Raw genomic sequence first — 14,509 nt, forward strand, 5'->3', positions numbered from 1 at the left:
TTCAAGTGTTACATTACATTTTCTCTATATATAATTTGGTATCAACATTTGCTTATCTAATATAACCAAGGAATAATTTCTGAAGGTATGTTTCACATTAAGAACATCTGCACAAACCCTTATGTATCGCAATGATATTTACCACATATATATATATACTCGTAAAATTAGTACCGAAAAGATGACTGTATATTCTTAAGTAAATACTGCAATGCTCTTTTCATTCTTAATAACGGTTGACTTCAGAAGTTAGGCTTAAGGAACTGATGTCTGAGATCTAATATGAATACGCTTATAATTGCAGAATATAAGGGTTTGCTAAGGTACTAATTAATCAAGCAAATACACAACGAAATGGTTCGATTTGCGGGAAGAATGTAATTAGTTAGAGCAACTGTTGACATAGTAAAGTTGCAGTACAATCACAGGTTTCATATTTCCACATCTAACTTGTTTTCAACAACCACTTTAGCAGTGATGAAGGTAATGTTTTACGTTATACTCTATAAAAAATAATCAACGGCACTGACGGATAACTATTCATTTATTGCAACTGACTAGACGTTATGTACAATAACAACTGTCAATGAAGGTTACGATATGTATCAATCAGGAATATTGTGCCAAGGCTTTCTAAAATGTTTAAAAACTGTATATGCCGCAATCGGCTAAACACCGTGTTGGAAGGAAGGATGAAGGTATTTTTCCCTTCGATTTTAATAAAGAAGGTGTATTACAATGCACACTACATGATCAAAGTTATCAGGACACCTGGCTGAAAATAACTTACAAGTTTGTGGCGCCCTCCGGCGGTAATGCTGGAATTCAATATGGTGTTGGCCCACCCTTGGTCCTGATGACAGCTTACGCTCTGGCAGGCTTACGTTCAATCAGATGCTGGAAGGTCTTTCGGGTAGTAGCAGCGTATTCATCACGGAGGCTGCACTAAAGAGAGGTATCGATGTTGGTCGGTGAGTTCTGGCATGAAGTCGGCGTTCAAAAACATCCCAAACATGTTCTGTACGATTCACGTCAGGACTCTGTGGAGGCCAGTCCATTACAGAGATGTTATTGTCGTGTAATCACTCCGCCACAGACTGTGCATTAGGAGCAGGTGCTCGATCGTGTTGAAAGATGTAATAACCATCCCCGATTTGCTCTTCAAAAGGGGGGAAGAAGAAGTTTCTTTAAACATCAGTGTATGCCTCTGTTGTTATACTGCCACGCAAAACAACAAGGGGTGCAAGCCCCCTCCATGTAAAACACGACCACACCATTACACCATCGCTTCGGAACTTAACTGTTGGCACTACACACACTGGCAGATGATGTTCACCGGATATTAGCCATACCCACACCCTGCCACTGGATCGCCACATTGTGTACTGTGATTCGTCGCTCCGCACAACGTTTTTCCTCTATTAAATCATCCAATGTTTACGCTCCTTACTCCAAGCAAAGCGTCGTTGGGCATTTACCGGCTTGATGTGTGGCTTATGAGCAGCCGCTCGACCATGAAATCCAAGTTTTCCCACCTCCCGCCTAACCGTCATAGAACTAGCAGTGGCCCCTGGTGCAGTCTCGAATTACTGTGTGATGGTCTGGATAGATGTCGGCCTATTACACATTACGACCCTCTCCAACTGCCGGCGGTTGTCAGTCAACAGACGCGGTCGTCCTGTACGCTTTTGTGCTGTACGTGTCCCTTCACGTTTCCATTTCGCTATCACAGTGGACCTAGGGTTGTTTAGGAGTGTCGAATTCTCGCTTACAAACGTATGACTCAAGTGACACCCAATTGACTGACCACGTTCGATGTCCGTGAGTTCCGCAGAGCGCCCCATTCTGCTCTCTCACGATGTCTGATGGCTACTGAGGTCGCTGTTAACGAGTAACTGGCAGTAGGTTGCAGCACAATGCACCTAATATGAAAACGTCTGTGTTTGGCGGTGTCCGGATACTTTTGATCACATAGTGTCTCACCGTAACAGGTGGTTGACTTGCTTTGTTTATGCACTCTCACAAGGCGAACAACGACGATAAGACAGAGATGTGTCAACAGCAAGAACGATGTCTAGAAAATACTCGAAGATAAATGTATTTGTCATTTATTGTATTATATTTAATGCTTTTTGAACTTTGGTGGCTTCAAATTGAATAGTTCAGCACCTAAATTTTCGCCATGGGTTATAAAAATGGCACTACCTTTTTTTTCTTTGAGTCATCAGTGTTCTGATTAGTTGGAAGTGGTCCGCCACAAATTCCTCTCCTGGACCAAAATTTCCATCTCATTGCAGTCTTATAGCCCTATAGCCTACGTCTTCAATTATTTGCTAGATGTATTTCAATCTCTGTCATCCTCTATACTTTTTATCCTCCGTTACTCCTTCTAATACCATGGAAGCTATACCGTAATGTGCTATCAACCTGTCCCATCTTCTTGTTGGTGTTTTCCATACATTCCTTTCCTCGCCGATTCTGCTGATGACGCTCATTCCATCCCTGAAAGTCCACTTAATTTTCATCATTCCTCTGTAGCCCAACATTCCAAACTGTTCGGTTCTCTTCCGTTCCAGTTTCCGCACAGTCTACGTTACACTGCCATACAGTGCTGTGCTCCAAACGTATTCGCTCAGAAATTTTTTCTTCAAAATAAGGCCTATGTTTGATACTACCAGACTTCTCTTGGACAGGAATGGTCTTTCTACCAGTACTAGTCTGCTTTTGATGTGGTCCTTGCTCCGTCCGTCACGCGTTTTTTCGCTACGTAGGTGGCAGAATACCTTAAGTTCATCGACTTCGTGATCATCAGTCCTGATGTCAAGTTCCTCGCTGTTCTGATTTCTGTTCCTTCTCATTACTGGCAATCCGTATTGCGTATCCATTAGATTTTTCATTCCATTCAGCAGATACTGCAATTCTTCTTCACTTTCACTGAGAATAATAATGTTATCACCGAATCTTATCATTGATACCCTTTCACCATGAATGTGACACCCTTGAACCTTTCCTTTATTTCCGTCATCGCTTCGTCGATGTATAGATTCAAAAGTAGTGGCGAAGGACTACATCTATTTCCTACAAACAACTTTAATCCGTGCATTTTGTACAGTGTCATTTACTCTTATCATTCACGCTTGGCTCTTGCACATACTGTATATTAGCCGTGTTTCCCTATAGCGTACACCTACTTTTTTCAGAATTTTGAACATTTGCACCATTATTGATTATTCTTCATCTTGCTTCCATTACGAATCGCAACATCAGAACTGATTCTCTGGCGCCTTTTTCTTTCCTAAAAGCCAACTGATCGTCACCTAATAGAACCTCAATTTTCTTTTTCTTTCTTCTGTATATTATTACTGTCATCAACTTGAATCCACGACTTGTAAAGCCAATAGTGCGACGATTTTCCCACCTTTAGCTATAGCAAACTTTGAAATTGTGTGGATGATGTTTTTGCGAAGATCAGATGGTATAACGCCAGACTCTCACACTCTACACACCAACGTGAATAGTCATTTTGTTGCCATTTCCCCCAATGATTTTAGAAATTGTGATGGAAAGTTATCTATCAATTCTGGCTTATTTCATCTTAAATCTTTCATAGCTCTTAAAATTCTGTTCCTAGTACTGGATCCTCTATCTCTTCTGTATCGAATCCTGTTTCTTCTTCTATCACGTAATCGGATACGTCTTCCTAATCATAGAGGCCTTCAGTATCTATCGCCGTTTCTTTTAGTTTCACCGAAGGTTGTTCTGACTTTTCTGTATACTGAGTCCGTCCTTCCGACAATCATTTTTCCGAGTTTTTACATTTATCATTTATAACTAATGAGTAGATATTGAATCGAATTGGGGAGATGAGAAATTTGTGGCACATCTTGACTAGAAGAAGGGATCGGTTGGTAGGACATGTTCTGAGGCATCAAGGGATCACCAATGTAGTACTGTAGGGCAACGTGGAGGGTAAAAATCGTAGAGGGAGATCAAGAGATGAATACACTAAGCAGATTCAGAAGGATGTAGGCTGCAGTAGGTACTGGGAGATGAAGAGGCTTGCACAGGATAGAGTAGCGTGGAGAGCTGCACCAAACCAGTCTCAGGACTGAAGACCGCAACAAGAACATTTATCATGTAGCCATTTCGTCCTAGTTTCCCTGCACTTCCTATTTATTTCATTCTAAGTGAATTGTATTTCTGTATTCCAGAATTTCTCTGAACACTTTTTTACTTCCTTCTTTCATCGATCAAAAGGAGTTTCCTTTTGGTACTCAGGGTATTTTCTTAGTTAGCTTCTTTGTACCCATGTTTTCACTTCCAATTTTCGTGATTGCACTTTTTGGAGATGTCTGCTCCCCTTCAACCAAAATAACTACTGAGCTATTATGTATCGCAGAATCAGTAGCCTCAGAGAACTTCAAGCGCATCTCATCATTCCTTAGTACATCTGTATCGCACATTTTTGCGCATGGATCCTTATGACTAATCTCTTAAGCTTCAACCTACTCTCCATCAATACTAAATTGTGATTTGAGCCTATATAGGCTCCTTGGTACGCCTTGCAGTGCTGCATCCATTTTCGGAATTTCTGCCTGACCATGATATAATCTTATTGAAATCTTCCCGAATCTTCTAGCCTTTTCTAAGTATACGTTCTCCTCTTGTGATTCGTGAACAGAGTATTCACTGTTACCAATAAAATTTATCACAGCACTCAATTAGACTTTCTTTTCTTTTATTCCTATACCAAGTCCACATACTCCGGTAGTCCTTTCGTCTACTCCTTCCCCTACAATCGAATTCCAATCCCCCGTGGGTATTAAACTTTCATCTCTCTCTACGTGCTGAATTACCCTTTCAATATCCCCATATATTTTATCTGTATCTTCATTTTCAGCTTTCGACGTGGAAATGTATAACTGAACTACTATTGTCAGTGTTGACTTGCTGTCGATTCTGATGAGAACAACCCGTTCACTGAATTGTTCACATTAACTCACTCTTGCCCTTCCTTCCTATTCATAACGAATCTCACTCCCGTTATAACATTTTCTGCTGCTGTTGATATTACTGTATACTCATCTGACCAGGAATCCTTATGTTCTTTCCATTTCATTTCATTGAGCCCAAGTATATCTAAACTGAGCCTTAGTATTTCCCCTTTGCAGCTTTCCTCGGTTCCCTACCTACTTCTGAAATTCCATGCTCCGACTCATAAAACGTTATCTATTCGTTAGTTTCCAATCTTTTTCTCATTGTCGTCTCTATTTGGCAGACCCATCCCGGAGATGCGAATGGAGGCCTAATCCTGAATCTTGTGCCAATGAAGAGATCATCATGACACACTTTTCAGTTACAGACCACATGTCCTACGGATACACATAACGCCTCTTTAATGCAGTGGCTCCCATTGCCTGCTGAACCCTCATTTCGTTGATCATGGAAAATTCTTCGACGTTCTGAGGCCGATTCCCACCCCAAGAGCAAGACTGGGCTCTGAACCTATGTGCTCTCCTCCTCCCTCCTTTACAAGGCCGTTGGCTCAATAATGGTGACTTCTTATGGCGGGAATCTTACGCTGCCACTCTGATGATTTTTACTCAACACTCAAACGTTTCGAACTCGGCACAGTGGATATTTTGATTACTAACCAAGAACGCTACTCCTAGACCACGGATGCACCGTCTATAAAGCTTATTAAAACGCACGCACATTTCATGCTTGTCATAATATGATTGAAGACCATGCAGTTTCGAACAAAATAAAAGTGTATTATATGTATGATTTCTTACACTCAAAATGCATATTCACACATCTAATTCGTCTATTTTACTTATTACACTGCCCGAAATTAGTTCATTAGTTTTACTTAAATAAATTGTAGGTTAGTTGGATACATTTTTAATAGGCGACATTACAGTGATTTTTAAGATGCAGTGGCTGACATCCTTCTGATGTTAGAATACAATATAAGACCAAGCAACTCCTAACGCCTTACGTGTCGTACCTAACGCCTTAGGCCTAATGCCTAGTGTGTAGTGCCTACTGTCAAACACTTATTGCCTAAAACCTAATGGCTAATAAAGAACGCTTTGTTCCGTCCACACATTAAACTTTTTATCAAGAGACAGAGCGCCTCCACGCTCACACCGGCATGATGGTCAGCTCAAAAGTTCTGCAGAAGGGTTCGTTTTCACTTAAGTGAGATGTCGCAGGATGTGGGTATTAATAAGCAGTCATCTGGAGATAGATTGGGTCGAAAGTTGAACAAAGGGTAGCGGTCTGAAGGGCAGAAGAAAAACAGTGCCAAGGCAAGAGCCAAGAGAAGAAAACTTCTGTGATATTTAGGTCGGGTGGTAAGAGCAGCAGCGGATGTCTTGCTGCCTGCAACAGGTCGAGCAAGGGTAGGCTTTGTTAGTAGAGGGTATCATGCATGTTGATGCCTTAGACGTGGTGCGGTGCTGTTACTCGGCGGCTGCCGCTGGGTGCCGGTGTTGATCTCTCGGTCAGCGTCAGCAAACCTGTAACAGTTAGGTTCATCTTCGTTTTGTGTCCACTAGTCATATCAGATGCACAGTGTAGGGTGATGTTGGCGATTTGTTTGTGTGTCAGTGGGCGAGCTCGTCGGTTTCCCTGCTGTGGCCTGTTGGTCGGCATAGTAGCAGCTGGTATTTCCAGTCAACGTTGCTGATATGCAGGGACTTGCCGACGTTTGTCGTTTGTTGGTGTGTGCTATCTTGCCGTAGGTGGCTATGTGCTAGCTAGCAGGGTCTGAGGCTGTTTATGCTTTCACCTATGGTTATGAGTGAAACTGAAATAACGTTATTTCTGAATGCGGGTGTTAGATACTGGGAGTGTTACCGAGTAGATTTTAAACTTACAAAACACTCAAAGTCACTTTGAGAAACAACGGTCCATTAGAAGAATTGAAGGCGGTTGTTGGTGTAATACTGAATATGGCCCTGTATTTGATGACAGTTAGTTGCCTATTTTGGAATACCGGCTAGAATGAACTCCACTCTTCCGACTTTTCAAGGATGTCTTCTCTTGTCGTCGTTTTTTCTTTCAGATATTTTGGTTGCAGCATTTAGTCTCACCTGTCAGTGCTCAGAAGTGTCAAGGTCCGAGAGGGAGGAAGGTGAAGAACTATAGTGAAATTATTGACAGTAAATGCAAAGAAATTTTTGTATCAAAAATATGTGACTGTAGATGGAAGTACAGAAGGATTAAAAAGAATAATTCACCTCACATACTAATACCCAAGGAAGCCTACGAAATAGGGTTTAAGAGTTTTCTGTTTGTGTGATTCAGAAAATGGATACGAATTGTGGTTCATTTAGCACAGCAGTTGGTAGCTCGTGCAGGTGGTTCAGGCTATCACGTCTTTATTGACAGTTTATACACAAGCTCTCAACTTGCTCGAGAATTGTTCAAAATAAAATTTCATGTAACAGATACAGATATGCCTTTTAGGCAGGATTTCGCATTCGATTTTAAGAACACGAAACTTATTCAATACGAGTTTTGTGCTTGATCAGGCTGAGATGAATGTCTTTCATTCGAAGACTGATTATAGGAAGAGAGGAATAAACGAAGTTTGTGGGAGGAGTGGACAGGGTGTGTCAGTAATGTGACTGCTGCGGTATTGGAAAGCTGTCACACAAGTAGTGACAATAGTTATTCTTCTAGCAGACCGAAGCTGAAGTATTCAACAGTTACGTTATTCACTCGACAGACAAAAAGAAATGTGGAGAACGACTGCAGACTCACCTTTACTTCAGAAACAGCCTAATCAGACAGGTAGACGACCACGCGAGAAATAAAAACTCCAATATGGGTGGGAGACCATCACCGTGTGACATTAGCGAGAGACTAATTGGGAAGATGCCTTTTACAATGCAAAATAAAAAAAAAATAATTCCACAAAGCATTGCAAGGTCTGCAGCTAATACAAGAAGAAAGGAGGAAGACAGAGCCAGAATGCGGCGCACCAGATGCGACAGGCTGCCTTCGCGAGTGACCACGGCACTCTACGTCACAGTCCCGAGGAGTAAACCTGCTGACTGGTGGGTTGGCAGGGCATTGCGCGTATGTACGTGGGACGGCAGCGTCTGAAGCCGTACTGAGAAGGGGGTCACCAAGTCGGGTAGCTTCTGGCAGCTGTGGCATATACATGACTTGCATTTTGCACTGCTAATATAAGTTACGTGTTAACGAATGATCTTAGGACGATCTTTGTACCATGTATTGAAGAAATCAAGGTGTGCTTGTATTATTTGTCGAAGTATCTAGAAAATTATTCTATAGCATCATAAACACACATCACACAACTACTGACCCAAGTTACCATTAGAGTGTACTTGTGTACAAGAATTCTTTAATTTTAGCACCAAACTAAACAACGCCATTCCCACTTCAAAACTCTTTACTTGTCAAAACTGGTCTTAGTTGTCTCATCTAAATATGATACTCATCCAAACGTTATAGTGACCCCCAAGATGGGGAGTCAACATTATCTTGCATTACAAAACATTTGCCATCCTTTGATGATAATGCTGAGATATGTCATCGGACAGTGGAGACTACAAGACATTTCTCACACCATACTTCGTAATTCTACAGAAATCTTTCGTAATTGGTGTTGACTTCATGGAACAGGAAATAGTAAAAGCTTCTGACAGTTTGGTGTAACATGGGGATGTGTATGGTATTTTACGGTAGTTTTCCAATAGCACATCGAAGTATGCCACAAGTTATTATAATTTAGGTGGAGCATGTATATTTGTTGAGCAGTTAGTTACAATTTGGGGTAACTTGTTACAATTTAGTATAACACCCTGAAGTATAAGTTATTTTCTTATAAACTGGGCGATTTGTTACAACTTTGTTGTAATATAGAATAATTTTGTTACAATTTTTCCAGTGGCACAGCGATGTTTGTGGTAACATGTTACAATTTTGCTGTAATTAAATGGTTTTTGGAGCACTTTGTAACAGTATTGCTGTAAATAAGGCGATGTAAGAGGCAATTTCTTACAATTTAACTGTGACATGGGATAATATATTATAATTTTAATGCAACCTAGTAATACTCGAGACATAAAAGAATTTGAACCTCTACATATACTCGAGGCAATTTGTTATAATTGTCCAATGGCAGAAATAGTTGATTTCTTTGTTTGGGGGTCACTCCGATATTTGAGTGACCTTGATATTGGCTTTAGTTGAACTGAGATCAGTTTTGGCAAGTAATGCTGATGATTTAGCTGTAGAGATAACGCTGTTCACTTTCGTACGAACATCGATACATTTTCACTGGCAAGTGTTCTTTAGGCTCGCAGTCAGATCACGTGCGATGAGTGTTTTATATTCTTCTGGGAAACTGTTCTGCGTGTGTTCATAATGAATTTCTACAACTCCTGCTCTCTTTAACAGTGGTACAAAAGTCATTGATAAACGTTTGAGTTATATGACTGTTGCTAGCATACGAGCCAAAAGTACTATGAAAAATAATATCGACAAATACACGGAGAGATATCTAATTTTGGAATCCATTGTGCCTAGCAAACATGCTTCAGTGCCATAATGTTCACGTTAAAAAATTTTTTTATCCGTAACATAAATCGCCTCGTTAGTTTCTTTTCTTTACACGTCATAATGGAGCAATGCAAAGTTACCCTTTGGTACTATCAATCCAGCCACACAGCTGGTCTGATATTCCGTAGGCTCTTACTTTGTTTATCAGGCGACAGTGCGAAACTGTATCGAAAGCCTTCCGGAAGTCAAGGAAAACAGCATCTACCTGGGAACCTGTATCTAATATTTTCTGGGTTTCATGAACAAATAAAGCGAGTTGAGTCTCACACGATCGCTGTTTCCGGAATCCATGTTGATTGCTACAGAGTAGATTCTGGGTTTCCAAAAACGACATGATACTCGAGCAAAAAACCTGTTCTAAAATTCTACAACAGATCGACGTCAGAGATATGGGTCTATAGTGTAGCGCATCTGCTCGACGACCCTTCTTGAAGACTGGGACTATCTGTGCTCTTTTCCAATTATTTGGAACCTTCCGTTCCTCTAGAGACTTGCGGTACACGGCTGTTTGAAGGGGAGCAAGTTCTTTCGCGTACTCTGTGTAGAATCGAATTGGTATTCCGTCAGGTCCAGTGGACTTTCCTTCGTTGAGTGATTCCAGTTGCTTTTCTATTCCTTGGACACGTATTTCGATGTCAGCTATTTTCTCGTTTGTGCGAGGATTTAGAGAAGGAAAAGCAGTGCGGTCTTCCTGTGTGAAACATCTTTGGAAAAAGGTGTTTCGTATTTCAGCGTTACGAGTGTCATGCTCTGTTTCAAAGCCATCAGCATCCCGGAGTGTCTGGATGTGCTGTTTCGAGCCACTTACTGATTTAAAGTAAGACCAGGACTTCCTAGGATTTTGTGTCAAGTCGGTACATAGAATTTTACTTTCGAATTCAATGAACGCTTCACGCATAGCCCTCCTTACGCTAACTTTGACATCGTTTAGCTTCTGTTTGTCTGAGAGGTTTTAGCTGCGTTTAAACTTGTAGTGAAGCTCTCTTTGCTTTCGCAGGAGTTTTCTAACTTTGTTGTTGAACCACGGTGTGTTATCCCGTCCCTCACATATTTACTCGGCACGTACCTGTCTAAAACGCATTTTACGTTTGCCTTGAACTTTTTCCATAAAGACTCAACATTGTCAGTGTCGGAACAGAAATTTTCGTTTTGATCTGTTAGGTAATCTGAAATCTGCTTTCTATTACTCTTGCTAAACAGATAAACCTTTCTCTCTTTTTTTATATTCCTATTAACTTACATATTCAGGGATGCTGCAACGGCCTTGTGTTCACTGATTTCCTGTTCTGCACTTACAGAGTCGAAACGTTCGGGACTGTTTGTTATCGGTAGGCCCAAGATGTTATCTCCACGAGTCTGTACTCTGTTTAATTGCTCGAGGTAATTTTCGAATAGTGCACTCAGTATAATGTCACTCGATACTCTGTCCCTAACACCCGTTCTAAACATCTGAGTGTCCCAGTCAACATGCATTAAAGGTCTTGTCAAGGGACGGTTATCTTCTCCTCTACAACCATGCTTGATCAGCTTGATTTTTGCCCAGAGCCTCTTGTGTCGCTAACAAGAACATCACGTGTTATATAACAGTTATACATGTAGGTATATTATTACTGTTTCAGTTAATTTGAGAATCCGCATTTAGGGTGTTAGGGGATTACACGATCTTATCCTTTGAACTTGTTGGATGTTTACATCTTGTATTGGGAACATGATAAAGCTTTCATTGTGTATTAAGATAATATGGATTGCAAGTGATACAAAGCATTAAAAATATCGTCATAAAGTATCATTTCTAACGTAGCGTGTGTGCTTAAGTACCATAAAAATATAACGTTGATGGATAAACACGTATTCACATGTATGTTAAAGTTCTAACGTAATACAAACAGAAAAGCTTTCAGTAACATCTATTACATTTTTCTAAGGGATAACAATAAGTGAAAAACTTCCACCCCATGCCCCCTCTATAAACTCGCTTACCGCGCCCGGGTTCCCGTGTTGGATTCCCTGCGGGGTCAGGGATTTTCTCTGCCTCGTGATGACTGGCTGTTGTGTGATGTCCTTAGGTTAGATAGGTTTAAGTAGTTCTAAGTTCTAGGGACTGATGACCATAGATGTTAAATCCCATAGTGCTCAAAGCCATTTGAACCCCTCTATAAAAGTGCTCAACGAAATGATGCATCACCGAAAAACTTAACAATATGTCAGATGATGAACATTTGATCGTTGTACAGAGTGTTCATTGCCTCAAGTAGGTTTAAATAGGAATACCAATATCCTTTCGTAATTGGTTAATTACAACAGACAGGAGATGTGGACAATAATCAATTCTGCGTTTTTAATCATCAACGGTGTCATGTGCATTTAGATAAATAATATATATATATATATATATATATATATATATATATATATATATATATATATATATATTTTAGACACTGAAATACTGTAATATACACCAAATTTAACACTATCTTAACACAGTCTATTAAAAAAATACAGTCAATTTAGGTAAGGTAATACTTAATTTGGAGAATTGGTGGCTAGTGTAAGGTACAGAGAACAAAGTTAGTGATTGGAAGTTTCGCTTTAAAGGTAAGTTTAATTCTGTACTCTGACTGGCTGTTTCAGTTTTCATGTCTGGTAAATTACTTGCGTGAGACCGGAGGACTGAGACATAATGAAATGACAGAAACAGGCACTGCTTAGGCAGGGACATGGCCTCCACCTGCCACAGTCGGAGTCTCTACCTACCATCCTCAGAGGAAGGAATGGTGTGCTCACCTGACCCAAAAACCCCTTACGTTTCTACCGACGAAGAGTCCAGGTAAGGCGCGCAGGCAACCTCACTCTAATTTTTAACGATTAGCAAGGTGGGATCAGCACAGTTGGTACACTCAACGAATAATTAACATCTAGCAGAACCATAATATCTCGCTACATCACTCTGTATTGAACTCCGACTCAATTCTGTATCTCAATAACAGTGAGTTTGTATACAGTGGATAAAAATCATCATTTGGCCATGATCATGGAAGGAGGACGTTAATTTAATCAAAACATTAATTAACCCAATCATTTTAGGTCTGTCAAGATGATAGTTACAATACTACATAAATGCTGAGAGGCTACCGTATGTAGCGTTACATTACTATTTCCTTTGGTATTACTTGCATTACATAAGTGCTACTTCATTTTTAATTGTATCAGTACTACTACGTGTACCAGTAGCCTCTTGAGGAAGACTGTGGATAACGGGTTTAGTTCTTAATTAGTCCACGTACCCCCCTCCCCCTTTTTCCCATTATGTGTCAGCATTTTATCACCATGTAGATAGCGTGGATTGAGTCACGAGCATGAATATTTGCTGATGTATCCATAAATGCATGTGTAATGTCAAGTTGTTACGTACCTATGTTTCTGGGAAAGAATGCAAACAAAACAGGTATGGCCGAGATACACAATAGTCTTAAATGTGTTATGCCATGTTGGTCACGGAAGTGATTCTATATATTGTACCGTGGGACAGAGAGTCGATGCTGCCTCATCTGTATGCCACGATGGGCATCGTATCTTCGTCTTTTAAGTGAGCGGTAGTACCGTCGGAGTGTCTCGTTCACATGACTGCCTATGGTACAACAATGAGTTATTTAGTAACTGATTAATCGCTTTCTTGCAGGTCTGTTACTAGTAGGGAAGTGTTGTAACGCACATAAATGTTTATACTTCTCGAAACTTCAGTAGGGACAGCTTAGTCTCGTGGAATTTCCTTTGTGCAGTCATTGAATCATCAGTGTGCGTGAATATTTGCCCAAGCCTTTAGCTTTAGGACTGCTGTTGTTATCATTATTTAGTTACAGGTGCTCCGTTCTTATTTTTATAGCAATTTGTGTAGGATCAACTGATGATTTCTTTGTGTGAAACGTGTCAGTCATTGCCTTCCAAGGGCTATCGTTGATGGCCGCACAGACGGTTACGTTTCTCTTTAACTCGGACATTTCATACCGAATAAGTTGCGTGTTCTCCTGTGCAGTCTATAAAAATATCACAGTGTGAACGTTCTTACAATGATGAATGATCTCACGGTCAGTAAACTGTATGCCACGGTTCTCCATGTACCACGTGGCCATGGCTACACATACAGTGAGCTTTCATGGTTCATCAATGGCTCTCATTTAAGGCAGCACGCGTGTGCAAACATACATTGAGAAAGAATATTACTGTGTGAATATTATCGGAATGAAGATCTATTAAATGGTGAGTAATGTGTATACCATGCTCCTTGTGCATGGCTTTCAGATCAGCCAGTGTGCGTGTGTTAATGTGAATTTGGTATAAATCGTAGTCGATGAGGTTTCTTCTTTCTTGGCCTGTGCGATGTTGTGCATTCTGTTACGCTGATATACCGATAAGGTCACCTTCTTTTTGTTATTACGGTTACTTGCTTAACTTCTACATTCAATGGGTAGGTGTTCTCTCTCTCTGTGTACCGTGCGTAAATATTCAGTCTCCGTTCTGATTGCCCACAATTTCTGGTAGGCGTATGGTGCATCAGTTGATTTCTTAAGACTTTTAAAGTGACTGTATTAGGCCCAGCTATAAACCTGACCAATTAGTTACTGAAGACACTTCCCCTCCATATCAATTTTACTGAATTAAATAATAATAAGGCAATTTAGCATACTGAGATGCTACATCACACTATGCACCTACTGTGTGTACTTACAAGGTTGTATGCTTTGTTTTCCCACCACCCATTTGCTTTCAAACAATACACGTTGGTGTAACACAGGGAAAAAGTCTCTGTTGCTCATGCACGTACTTTCGTAGCCCATTAACCGTAAATAACTGGGTCCTTTTACATACTTCTGATGAGCACATAGTGCAAGAATACTCATTGAGGATA

This window comes from Schistocerca gregaria, chromosome 6, assembly GCF_023897955.1.
Source record: "Schistocerca gregaria isolate iqSchGreg1 chromosome 6, iqSchGreg1.2, whole genome shotgun sequence".
Lineage (NCBI taxonomy): Eukaryota > Metazoa > Arthropoda > Insecta > Orthoptera > Acrididae > Schistocerca > Schistocerca gregaria.